Source organism: Micropterus dolomieu, linkage group LG19 (genome assembly GCF_021292245.1).
Source record: "Micropterus dolomieu isolate WLL.071019.BEF.003 ecotype Adirondacks linkage group LG19, ASM2129224v1, whole genome shotgun sequence".
In the NCBI taxonomy this organism is placed as follows: domain Eukaryota; kingdom Metazoa; phylum Chordata; class Actinopteri; order Centrarchiformes; family Centrarchidae; genus Micropterus; species Micropterus dolomieu.
Window position 1 is genome coordinate 18127679 of NC_060168.1, and position 13751 is coordinate 18141429.

Sequence of the window (13751 nt, forward strand, 5' to 3'; positions counted from 1 at the left end):
TTCTTTACCTCTCTCACCAAGGCTCTTCTCCCCCGATAGCTCAGTTTGGCCGGACGGCCAGCTCTAGGAAGGGTTCTGGTCGTCCCAAACGTCTTCCATTTGAGGATTATGGAGGCCACTGTGCTCTTAGGAACCTTAAGTGCAGCAGAAATTTTTTTGTAACCTTGGCCAGATCTGTGCCTTGCCACAATTCTGTCTCTGAGCTCTTCAGGCAGTTCCTTTGACCTCATGATTCTCATTTGCTCTGACATGCACTGTGAGCTGTAAGGTCTTATATAGACAGGTGTGTGGCTTTCCTAATCAAGTCCAATCAGTATAATCAAACACAGTTGGACTCAAATGAAGGTGTAGAACCATCTCAAGGATGATCAGAAGAAATAGACAGCACCTGAGTTAAATATGAGTGTCACGGCAAAGGGTCTGAATACTTATGACCATGTGATATTTCAGTTTTTTTCTGTCAAGATGGGGTGCTGAGTGTACATTACTGAGAAATAAAATGAACTTTTTTGATTTTTGGAAAATGGCTGCAATGAAACAAAGAGTGAAAAATTTAAAGGGGTCTGAATACTTTCCGTACCCACTGTAAGTACAGTAAGTCACCACACCCTGCAGACTCTCAATCCCAGTTTAATGTTATTGAAATTAAACTGTAACGTTACATGATCAACAATAAACCTGTAACATAATGCGTCTACAACTAATCCCAGTTTATAATCAGTGTTGGGCAAGCTACATGGAAAATGTAGTGAGCTAAGCTACTAGCTACTCTACATTAAATGAAGCTTCACTACACAGAAGCTACCCCCCAGTGAAATGTAGCAAACTAAACTTCAGCAACGTGGCAAAAGTAGCTTAGTTATATCTAAGCTACTTTTAATTTTTTTTATATTTTATAGGTAGCCTATACTGTGTGTGTGAGTGTGTATATATATACACACTCACACACAGTATAGGCCTAATTTATACTGAACTAACTTCATTCCACAGTAGCAATAGAAGACTAAAAATCTGCTCCAAACAGTGTGTGTGCGAGAGAGAGCTAAATCAGACACACAGAAACTCTCCTACTTACTGCCATATCATTGCAGCTAAATGTATTTCCTCATGCAACAAACAGAGAAACATTGTTGTTCATATAAGTAACTTAATTATCACATTATTAATTACTTATATATTTTTTATTGTTTATATGTGAATTTGTGCTCTGGCAACATTGCAACCTAAACTACCTAAACATTCATGGCAATGAGCGAGAAAGAGAGAGAAATCTCTCATCTCATGCAAGTTTCCTCCTCATTAGAGGAAGAGGGGTCCAGGCTGGACACTGATCCTTCTCACAAGAGGTGTTACAATAACTATCACAATAGAAAGTAAACTCAATTGCATGTGTCTTTATTCCCCTGCAGCAAATTCGCAGGCATTAGCCCAAGGATCGGTACGTGATGTCACACAGAGCCGTTTCTGCCGGCTACAAATATAGGTCCGTGTGACGGTGGCGTCTCTTACTGATCCTTCAGAAATGCTTTGGAAAATGTAGCGTGTGTGGAAGTTACCGCGCTACTCGGTCAGTAAAAGAGTTTCGTTACTGGAAAGCTATTTGATTCAGAAAATAACAACACTACCACCAAGCTACTGAGAAATGTAGTTAAACTAGTAAAGACGCTACTTGCAGCGATCCTACTGCCCAACACTGCTTATAATCTACTGTAAATCAACACATCCCCCAGACTTTCAAACCAGTGTCTCATTAATGACATCAACACTTTTAAGGGCAGAAACTACCTTTCAGTCATTAAGTATAAGCTGCAATCACTTTCTGGCAAGTGAAATATTGCATTTTATGGGTTGTATAGCCAATTTAAAGGTATTTTAACAGGTAAAAAGGACTTGACTGGTTGGTACACAGTAAGTAAAATAATGTGGAGTCATAACAATAATTGCAAAAGAGATTCTGTCTTTATTTTATATATAACTCGGCAGTAAGTCATGTTAATTATAGGCTACAATCTGTTTTCAAAATATAAACAAGGATATTAGAGATACGCCTACCAAATAAACTGCAAACACTAATTTGGCCACATTTGTAATTATTCCATTAAAAGAAACTGTAAAGTTTCACAAAGACATACCTTTGCTATTAACACGGACATAAAGTGATGTTTTTCTGCACATTATTTTCTGTTTGAGTAGTAGTGAAGACTGGACGATACAGCTTTAACATACTGCGTGTGCTCCCATGGACGGCAATTAGTTTTCGGCGGACGATCGCTTTTCGGCAAGACACCTGTGTTTGTTGTCCTCTCTCCCATGTGGCCTCGCGCAGCAGATACCTAGCTGTTAGGTAGGTAGGTTATCGGTAACTTAGGGAGGGGAATAACAGCAAGCTCATCAGACGTTTCCTAAAAATAAACGTTGTTCACGAGTCCCAGTCTCAAACTCGAGTCCCCATCTCTGGTGTGTGTGTGTGTGTGTGTGTGCGTGCGTGTGCGGGCTTCGTGGTGTGCAGAACATGCAGCTCTCTTTGCTTTGATAGCCTTGTGTGTTTGTGGCTGCAGCCGCTGTGAAGTTAATATTATTTTAAAATGTATGTGTTGTCTGCTTTGGTGATGTTTTACTCAGCTGTTAAAGTGGCACATAATTTCTGTAACCTTATATTGCTTCAACAAGCATGCATTGCTTCAACCATTTGTGGCTTGTCACCTGAATTTAATTGTTTTAGTTTTGTATCTTTTCAGGTTAAAGGGACAATATGTAGTTTTCAGCAGAACTAGCGGTGCAGGTTTAAAACTGCAACCAGGTGTATGATCGCCTGAACTCATAACACGAAACACTACTGCTTTCCTACAGAGATCCCACAATCAATGCGGAAACAACAGCATGCTGGCTGTGGCTTTTCACACATGTTCAGGCTCTTACTTCAATGTTCCTGTATACAGAGCAATACTCCCGGAAAAAAAAGCACTGTGACAACGTCTATAGACAGACAGGGAGACAGCATCCCACAACATGCGGGAAACTCAGGTAAACTCCCACTGCAACAATCCAGTAATAGTTTTATCAGCTGTAGGTTGAAGTAATCCATGCTGGAATGATAACATTACATTTACTGCATTTATCCGACGTGCTACGTTGTTACCTCGCCTGTCTGCTTTTCAGTAACTAACATTACTATCTATGTATCTTTCACTGGAGGCTCAGCAAAGTCAGCACAGCTAAATGTATTGGATGAAAACAAAATGATCGACTGAATATTAGAAATGAGATTGTTGCTACACTTTATAACAGTTAGACCGCAGTAAGTAACTTTACAGTAACGTTAGTGGATGGGTCTTCCTCTTTGTTGTTGTTGCCATTTTGTTGCAGTAGCAGTAAATTATGTGGGTCACGTTAGTTACAGCAACTGAGACGGTGGAGAAGCTGTTTACCTGAGTATAGGTAAAACGACAATAAATGGGTCACATTAGCTGGTGAATTAATGTGGAAAGCAATACAACTTTGCACCGAATAACATTAGCAATTGTTCGGCGTTAGCCGGCGAGCTAACTTTACTCTCTCCATGAATCCAGCCTTTCTGAGGTTCACTGTGTTTTCACTGAACATCATCTGAATCTCGTTTAGTCTGATGGGCTTCCACATATACAACTTTATTGTTGTTTTGTATTCTTACATGGAGTTCATGTTGTAGTCTGTGTTGAGTATTTCAGTTTGTTTGGATAGCTTAGTTCCAAGCCATAAATAAGGCCCATTAGGTAGGTGCAAGCATGTGCTACATTGGGAATACCAAAAAGAATCACTTCTCAATGCAATGGCTATTCCAGCTTGGTATTCGAGACCTCCCTCCCTGTTTTTTCTTGACCACAAAGATGCTGAGTACAAATGAAGTGAGGGCCTCTTGGATGCCTGGAGCATCATTGTCATCACAAACTTGTGAAATATACCAGACAGAATTAAACCTACTTTTTCTTTGCTACTGTTAAGAACTCATATTGCTCTTTGCTCTCCCTCTGAACAGAAATCTGGGTGGTATTACGTAGTTGCTGTGGTAGTCTCGAGCGGCGTTGTGATTTGTGTGCATTCATAAAAAGTGAGAGGGCAAAAATATATGTTTTGACCTGGTAGTCCTCAATTAACTGCTCTGTCGTTTCATCAAGGTAGTGAGGCCTCTGATTACAGCTTCTCTTCGTGACTCAATGCTGCTGTTCTACAAATACTATATATGATCTTAAGTACAAATAGCAGAATTCTACAACATCAAACTAAATGCATCAATTTTAAAAGTAGGCCTACATGCCTCCTTTATGATGTCAAGGAATGTGGACTTTAATGGCTCCAGTCTGATCCTCCGGAATATTCTCCTTGATCTAAGAAAGAGACAGAGAGATGGGGAGACATTCTGAGATAGTGACAGAAAAGAATTCGAGACACAGAGAAAGAAAATACCAAGAGTAACCCTAGAAACTAGCCCCACTGGATCAACAAAAAAAGGTTATGGGAAGTCAATGGGAACTAATGGAATGGAATTCACTGAACAGCCAGCAACATTTGGTGCAAACACGTTAGAAATTAAGTCACTATAAATGTGGTCATGCTGTTGGTAAACGAGTGAATAATAATAATAATTTTTAAAGATCTCTATATTTTTGACTTAGTTTTTGATAGGACTATGAAATTGCTCTGTGAAATGCTAAATACCAAACAGAGACAGATCTTTTTGTTTAAAAATAAAATCCTTTTTGTTTAACCAGAAACAACTCCAAAATCGCCATAGCTAAACACACCAGACTCCATTTAAATAATCAATACTTTTAGCGTGTATAGAGCCAGCCTATTGTCACATGTTAATGTGGGAATTAAGGGTTTATTTCAACCAAACCAGAGTGGTGATTTTTGGAACAATGGAAAGATGAACCAAACTGCTTTTGATAATTTTATCTTGTTTCAGTTGATTTTGAATTAAGTGTGTTTTACCATAATAAAATCAATGTTTTTTAACTGGAGTCTGTTCGTTTAGGGATTACATTTTCAGGGATGTTTAATGTTAAACAAAAAGGTCTTAAAAAGATCTTACTTTTTAACAAAAGGCCGACCTCTATTGAAGACCATCCCATAATGTTGTCAGACACTAAGAATAATAATCCCAGTATGTCAGTAGCAGAACAAGCACATGTTATGGATGTAAATGCCCCATTAAAGTTACATTATGGCTTGTTTCGCAGCTGCCAAGTGCAACAGTCTTAGACCAATTTCAAATGTCCAGGTAGAAAAGTGAAGTTACCCGTAGACATTATTCAGGCTACTGTAAAAATCCAAGTGCTAACGTTAGCTTCAAATTACACTAGGACCAACTATTTTATCGCCACTTGCAAAGTTTCAATTACACGTGAAGCAACTATAACCACCTATAAGTTTGCCACATGGTAACGTTGGTTACATTACTCCAGCTTCCATTATAAATCCACATACAACAACATTACCTTTAAATTACACGTAACGCCTTGTTTTTTTACCATTCGAAAACTGTAAAGACTGTAGTAACATAGCTAACCAACTACTTTGCTAACTGTTTTCTTACCTTAAATTTAATCCACGTGATCCTCTTTGTTTGAAATGCAAAGGGTTTCCAGGCCAACAGAATAGGTAGGTGGAGTCAGCACGGGTCCTCCAGGCAAAGCAAGGTTATTGTTTAAATTAGAGAGAATAGAATTTTCTTATTTTTGCTGCATATAGTTGAATTTTAAGCTTTAGTTATTATTTTTATAAACATTTACTCATCTTAATAAGACACTGTTGTATTTTGTATCGGCTTCGCCCTCTAAGGCTATCGCTATTGCGTTTACCCCTTCATGCGCCTTGCGTGGCACTGAGAAAAGCTGTCTACGCCCACCCACAGCATGGGCCTCTCCTACGTCCGCACCTTGTATATATACACAGGGTTCTCAAGTCTCACGCACTCACCGTGAGACACACGCATTTCAGGCAGTTCACACGCTCACACGCCACACCTTGTAATTCTCACGCTGAGAAGTAAGTTATGAGATAACGGCAAGTGGCAAACTTCCGGTCTCCGGGCTGGCGCCAATACGGAAGACCGAAAATCTGCAATTCATTGAGTGGCCACTTGAGGCTGGCTCCAAAAGGGAGTCAATCCCCATTGACCCCCATGTTAAAAAGCCCAACTTTACAGCAGAATAAAACATGTTTACAGCCTGGTACAAAAGATGGTTTTAGTGTATATTGCTAATTTTGCCCTTCATGATAACTGTGAGGGGGGTGACTTTTTCTACAACTCACCTGTTTAAATTATATTAAGCCTTATATTAAGCCTTAAAGTTCTGTATTATTAGGGGCGTGGCCACTTTGATTGACAGGCGCCTCTGGCCTCTGTCACTGCTAGCACTCGGTCCGGCGTCCTCACTCAGCTACAATACATGGACCTCTGAGGCTCAGGCCGTTGGAGCCGTTTGGACTTTTCTACATGCAGATACCGGATGAATAATGGCAAGCTGTGCGGTTTATTGGAGATAGAACCTCCAGGAAATTCCTGTACTTTATTTATGTGTTAACAATATTTAACAGGTATCGCTGTCGGCATATAGCTTGCTAACTTAGCTTGTTACACTAATTAGCAAGATACGAGCAGCCCAAGCTGCTAACGATGCTAAGTTTACGGGAGTTATTTGGCTTCGTACTGTAATGGAGTCACTGTTCAGTTAGATACTATTGAGATACTATTATAAGTGGCTGCACCTGAACCTGATGGACATGAAGGGTTTTAAGGCAGAGCCGAGGGGGGAGCGGCTGCAGACTTCTGTTTGAAACTGTCACACCTGCTCACCAAAGATAGCTGTGCACCTCCGAGTGTAACGTTACTGTTTAAAAACGATAAGGTTATACTGTTCTTTGTGGGGTTCATCAGTGGGGATGATTGATTCGAAGTACATATAGAAGAACGTTTAGAGTCATTAATAAGTTATTACACTCAGTAGATTTAGCATTCCTTGAGATTTAGCAAGCAATCTGAGGTGATAACTGCGTTTGATCAGCGACATTTCTGATGGATGCATTATTTGGCAGAACAGATGTTGTAGGCTACCTGCAGAGATTTGCATCCACCTTTTTTGTCAGCATACAATGAGCGTTATGCCTGCAGACAGGTAGCTGGGCTGTAACTAGGGCGATGGTTTAGTTAAGGCGAGAAATTAGGAGTGTGAGAGCCGCCTCTGAGTTTGTTTGGTGGATTAGAATTTGCCAAAACATGTAGTACAGTTCAATAAGAAATATAAACTAAGATCCTTATAATAAACGTTCAACAAGATCTGACTTGAGTAGTCAACAGTCACATTGCCACCCCATGCCAGAGAGGTTTTCATGCTGAGGCGATCTCAGAGTTCAGTAGCTTTATGGCAGTTGGGAAGAAGCTGCTGAACTGTCTACTAGTGATGTGCAATACCACTTTATTCCTATACGATCCAATACCAAGTAATACCCAGGCTGGTATTGCCGATACCAATACCAATACTTTCTACATGTTTTATTTCTTGTTTACTGTGACCTCCCCCCTCCCGTTTCTGTATTTATGAGAGAAATAAGGAGTAGGCTGTAGCCTTACCAATTCATAGTAATAGCTGCATAATGACAAGACATCAAACAACTGTCATATTCTTTAATTATAATAAAAATATCCTGCTCAGAACTGCCACTTCATAACATCATCCAATTATTGTGACAGACTTAATATCAGATGTTTAGCGAAGTTTGCAGTGTTGCCGAAGTATTTCACTGTCTTTGCACACAAATCACACACTGCGTCATTATTACGTTCACAGCTAAAATACTGCCAGATGTGACTGCTTTTATAGTTGGCCATAGTCAGTATTCAGTCGCAGGAAATGTAAAGGGCTGCAGTGGCTCACTTCAAAGAAGCTCTGTTACAGAGCCGTAGCGCAAGCATGCGGAAGGGAAAGTAGTTCCTATCAACCAAGTAGTTAGACAATCCTGGTGACAGTAAGATACTTATGATAAAACACACACTCACTCCAAATTACTGAGTTTAGATATCGATCCTTTTATATGAGTATCGATCCTGGAGCAGGAAACGTTGGTAGCAGAAATATCGATACTTTCTTTACTTTATCAATCCGCACATCTCTACTCTTCAGAAACTTCAGGCTCTGTTACTGGGTGCTCCTTATTTAACTTAAAGTATACTCCTGCACACACATATAACATTGCAGAATTACTTTTCAACATTTCATGTGAAACACGTTTGGTAGTACTGATGTTCTTTAGCAAGAGTTCAGCTTTAATGTTTCATGTTTTATCTTAGGTAGGTAGAATTTAATACAACCATAAACAATATCTTTTTTTTAAATGGCCCTATAACTCAAATATGGACAATATTTAAAACTCAAAGTAAACAGAAGGAGACGTCTTTCCATGTCAGTCCACGCTAACAGCACAATGACGAGGCTTCCCAGGTCTCTGCAGCTCTCTGCCACTAGGTGGGACATTTGATCCACTGTGTGACTCTGGGAGGAAAATGTGTAATAAATGCTTCAGGTGATAGAAAATATAAAGTAAACAATACAAAAGAGTCTTTAAAAAATAGATTATTGCGGAGAAGTAAATTTTCTAATGTAATTTAATTCAAAAAGTGAATTTTTGATAAATTCTAGATTCATCACACAACGTGAAGCATTTCAAGTCCTTTTTTTGTTTTCATCTTGATGATTACGGTTTACAGCTCATGGAAATAAAAACTCCAGTATCTCAAAATGTGTAAAAATTTTTGAATAGCCTAAATACATTTCTGTGTTATAAATAATACAGAAATGTCAACTGAAGAAGAGCTCTCTAATCAGCTAATTAACTCAAAACACCTGCCTCAGTGTTTTAATGTTGACAGCACTATTATGTCACATACGTGGGAGAAAATGGAACAAAGGAGGCAGTCTTTAAATCCTAGTAGCTTCCATCATGTAACTAAGGAATCTACTGCTAGAATATTACATTTATTACAAGTAAAATAATCAGGTGACATCCAAATAAACAACTTGTAACTGATGTTATGTAAAAGGGTTAATTGATTTGCTACAAATTGTTTGAGATGTAAACGTTAACGTAATTAATAACTGATTCATAGTTAACTGTCAACGTTGGTCACGACAAAATCTAACGTTAGTGTTGCAAAATAATGTTACCACATTTATATATTAAATATAAGCGTTTAAAACCTTGTGATGTATAATGTCAATACCAGATATGGGAGTTTTATTTTATATTTTCCGGTGTCTTACCTTGACTGTAAGCTGGTAACGACCATAAACTGGTAACAATACGGCCACAGGTTCCAACCTCCACCACACAGCACCAGAGGTTTAAAAGCTACCTCTTCTAACGCAGAGTAGCATATACAGTCCTACTCACCATTATTGGCACCCCTTCATTTTTTAAAATAACCTCAATATCTTCAGAAATAAATAGAAATGTACCAAATTTATATCATCTTTTAATTGGAGGTCCAACGTAATTTAACAAAGAACATTGGTTTTTCAACTTACATATTGTAATTTCAAAGAAGAAACAGAAAAAAGAGCATGTGCAGCAATAATGGCACCCCTCTTTAATATTTGGTTGCACACCCGTTGGCAGTGATGACAGCCTCCAAACGTTTCTTGTAGCCATCTATAAGCTTCTTGCACTTCTCAGCTGGTATTTTCTCCCACTCTTTCTTTGCAAATTGTTAAAGCTCTTGAACGTTTGCAGGTTTCTTTTCCCCATTGGCAGATTTCAGCTCATACCAAAGATTTTCAATCAGATTGAGATCAGGACTCATTGCTGGCCATTTTGAAACAGTCCATTTTTTCCTTTTCAACCATTCCTGTGTGCTTTTGGATGTGTGCTTTGGGTGTTTGTCTTGCTGGAGGACTCATGATCTTCGACTCAAACCAAGTTTTCTTACACTGGGTAGGACATTTCGCTCTAAAATCTCTTGATAATTCTCTGATTTCATGATTCCTGTGATACGGTCAAGGCCTCCAGTACCAGATGCAGCAAAGCAGCCCCACAGCATTATGGATCCTCCACCATGCTTAACTGTTGGTAGGGTGTTCTTTTCCTTGTAGGCTTCATTGCGCCGTCTGTAAACAAACTGTTGATGTGCATTGCCAAAAAGCTCTGTTTTTTGTTTCATCTGTCCACAGAACATTTTCCCAAAAGGATTGTGGTTTGTCCAGGTACTCTTTGGCAAAGATTACTCGTTCCTTTTTATGTCTTTTCCTCAGCAATGGTGTCTTCCTTGGCCTTCGCCCATGAAGCTCTGTTTGGTTTAGTGTGCGGCATATGGTACTTGTTGAAACCATGACCCCAGACTGTTCCAGGTTGGCCTTCAGGTCCTTTGGATGTTTGACGTGGTGTTTTGTCCACCATTCGCACCAACATTCGCAGACTTCTTTCATCACTCCCCCCCCCCCCCCCCCCCCCACGTCCAGGGAGGTTCTTGACAGTTCCATGCTTGGCAGACTTTTTAATAACATTACGCACTGTTGAAACAGGGATACCAAGCTCATTGGAGATGGCCTTACACCCTTTGGAGGTCTTGTGTTTGCTAATTATTGCAATTCTGATGTCCTCAGACAGCTCCTTTGTCTCCACCATTGTGACAAAGGAACAGGGGATAACAGATGCTTTTTTAAAACACGGAAGTCATTCATTGGCTAATTCATGTCACATGGGCACAGACAATTTATCACAGGTGATTCTCATTTGTGATTTACCACAGGTGAGTCACAATGTGTTTCCATACTGATTTACAGCAAAGGGTGCCAATACAGTGACACAGCCAGCTTTAAGATTTTCTATTTTTTCCTTCCATTGTTTATTGTTTTAAATTGTTGTTTATCATTTGCTCTTTTGTATCAGTCACAAGTTCTCTATAGAACAGTATTGTTTCACTTGATAAATTTTTTTCAGAAGTTATTTCACATTATGTACTTAAACTTCATGGGTGCCAATAATGGTGAGCAGGACTGTAGCATTAGCTCCTTAGCTTGAGCTAACTCGGTCACATCGAGCTAGGTGGGAGTGGCTTAAGCAACACGTCACCTCAGCTCCAACCACGACCCGCCTCTTTGCCTTTTTTTGGTTATCTGGGAGTGACAAGCGGTGACGCACTGCCAAGATGGCGCCGGTCAGCTCCAACCAATTCGGGCTCTGTACCAACAGGTGACAAGCGGACACTACATCCATTTTTATTTACAGTCTATGGATAACGCCCTCAAAGTTGTCCCGCTATATTCAATTCCCGATCAGAAATTAAAATGTGTTGTTTCCGGGTGAATTCTGTGATTGCGCCGCAAGTACGTTCGTTACCAGGCAACATGGATGCACGTGCACACACGGAGTGGAAGTTGGAAGCTCAAGACACGATGGATGCGGTAACTGTATTTGTTTTTCCCCCCAGCATTTTGATTTTAACAGTTGCCAATTAAATTTCTGTCAATTAGCCTAACTGATGTAATTCTACTAGCTGGACTTGTATAAACTGTTAAGTAATTTAATTTATATCAAAACATCATATTTTTTAAACTCTTTATAGGTTTTGTGTGTAAAAGCTTATTTTTTAAAGTAACTAGATAAAGTAAAAAGTAGCTACAATATTTCCCTTTGGGATGTGGTGATAGTAGCAGAAAGTGGCATGAAAACCCCCCCGCAATTTCAGTACAAATACTTTGTGTCCTTAAGTACAGTACTACTTTGTTACTGTCCCCCACAGGGCTCAGCTTTAGATACATGAAACTAAGGAAAGGACTAGAGATATTTTTCTATATTGGCTCTGGACGGAAAGCTATTATCCATCATTTACATTTACATTTACTCATTTGGCAGATGCTTTTATCCAAAGCGACTTACATTTGAGGAACACCATACAAGCATCAAATACAGATCTACAAATGGCAATACATAATAGTAAGAGCAGCAATAAATAATAGTAAGAGCTCAAAGTTCATATCACATCAATGGGGTAAATACCTAGGGAAGGAAGTAAGAGTTAACAAAAAAAGTGCAATCAATGCAAAATAATTGTAAGGGGATAGCAGAAGAAGAGCACAGAAAGTGCATGTTAGAGGTTAGGCGTTAGAGGTGTTATAAGAGGAAGTGTTCTCGGAAGAGATGAGTTTTCAAGAGCTTCTTGAAGTTAGAGAGGGACGCCCCTGCTCTGATGGCGTGTGGTAGCTCGTTCCACCATCATGATGGTGAAAATGGCTGGCCTTGAGCCACAGTGCTCTAAGTGGGAGTCCCCTAACCCTGTCACCAAGGCATTAAATTGTGCAACAAACAATTACAACACAAAACACCATTCATAAGCTGAAATGTGTAGCCTACTCACACACACAGCTTCGCATACATGCGTAGGGCTAAGTTCTACCATCCTACTGGCCTATGTATACAGCACTGCTGTTCAGTGGGCTTGTTTGGAGCTAAAGTTCTTTTTAGTTTTGATACATTTGTATTTTTGAAATATATGTATATATATAAATAGTCTTTTATCAGATCTACCTATTGTTATACTCTATACTCTATTTGTTTGGGTCAGTTATTAACTATAGGTAAAATCTAACTGCTTGTAAAAGCTTGAGAGAAGGGGCCGCTGCTGCATATATACTCACCTAAAGGATTATTAGGAACACCTGTTCAATTTCTCATTAATGCAATTATCTAATCAACCAATCACATGGCAGTTGCTTCAATGAATTTAAGGGTGTGGTCCTGGTCAAGACAATCTCCTGAACTCCAAACTGAATGTCAGAATGGGAAAGAAAGGTGATTTAAGCAATTTTGAGCGTGGCATGGTTGTTGGTGCCAGACGGGCCGGTCTGAGTATTTCGCAATCTGCTCAGTTACTGGGATTTTCACACACAACCATTTCTAGGATTTACAAAGAATGGTGTGAAAAGGGAAAAACACCCAGTATGCGGCAGTCCTGTGGGCGAAAATGCCTTGTTGATGCTAGAGGTAAGAGGAGAATGGGCCGACTGATTCAAGCTGATAGAAGAGCAACTTTGACTGAAATAACCACTCGTTACAACCGAGGTATGCAGCAAAGCATTTGTGAAGCCACAACACGCACAACCTTGAGGCGGATGGGCTACAACAGCAGAAGACCCCACCGGGTACCACTCATCTCCACTACAAATAGGAAAAAGAGGCTACAGTTTGCAAGAGCTCACCAAAATTGGACAGTTGAAGACTGGAAAAATGTTGCCTGGTCTGATGAGTCTCTATTTCTGTTGAGACATTCAGATGGTAGAGTCAGAATTTGGCGTAAACAGAATGAGAACATGGATCCATCATGCCTTGTTACCACTGTGCAGGCTGGTGGTGGTGGTGTAATGGTGTGGGGGATGTTTTCTTGGCACACTTTAGGCCCCTTAGTGCCAATTGGGCATCGTTTAAATGCCACAGCCAACCTGAGCATTGTTTCTGACCATGTCCATCCCTTTATGGCCACCATGTACCCATCCTCTGATGGCTACTTCCAGCAGGATAATGCACCATGTCACAAAGCTCGAATCATTTCAAATTGGTTTCTTGAACATGACAATGAGTTCACTGTACTAAAATGGCCCCCACAGTCACCAGATCTCAACTCAATAGAGCATCTTTGTGATGTGGTGGAACGGGAGCTTCGTGCCCTGGATGTGCATCCCACAAATCTCCATCAACTGCAAGATGCTATCCTATCAATA

The 13751-nt window shown here is 39.9% G+C and overlaps 1 long non-coding RNA gene across 3 annotated transcripts in view; it reads right to left on the bottom strand.

Annotated features, from left to right (window-relative positions):
* Window positions 1-5587, bottom strand: part of LOC123957674 — a 7514-nt gene extending 1927 nt beyond the window's left edge. For all 3 annotated transcript variants that reach the window (XR_006821855.1, XR_006821854.1, XR_006821853.1), the window contains exons 1-2: window positions 5576-5587; window positions 4291-4364 (exon numbers count right to left, since the gene is read on the bottom strand). This is a non-coding gene — a long non-coding RNA (uncharacterized LOC123957674). The remainder of the gene's footprint in view (window positions 1-4290; window positions 4365-5575) is intronic.
* Between the last annotated feature and the right edge of the window lie 8164 nt (window positions 5588-13751).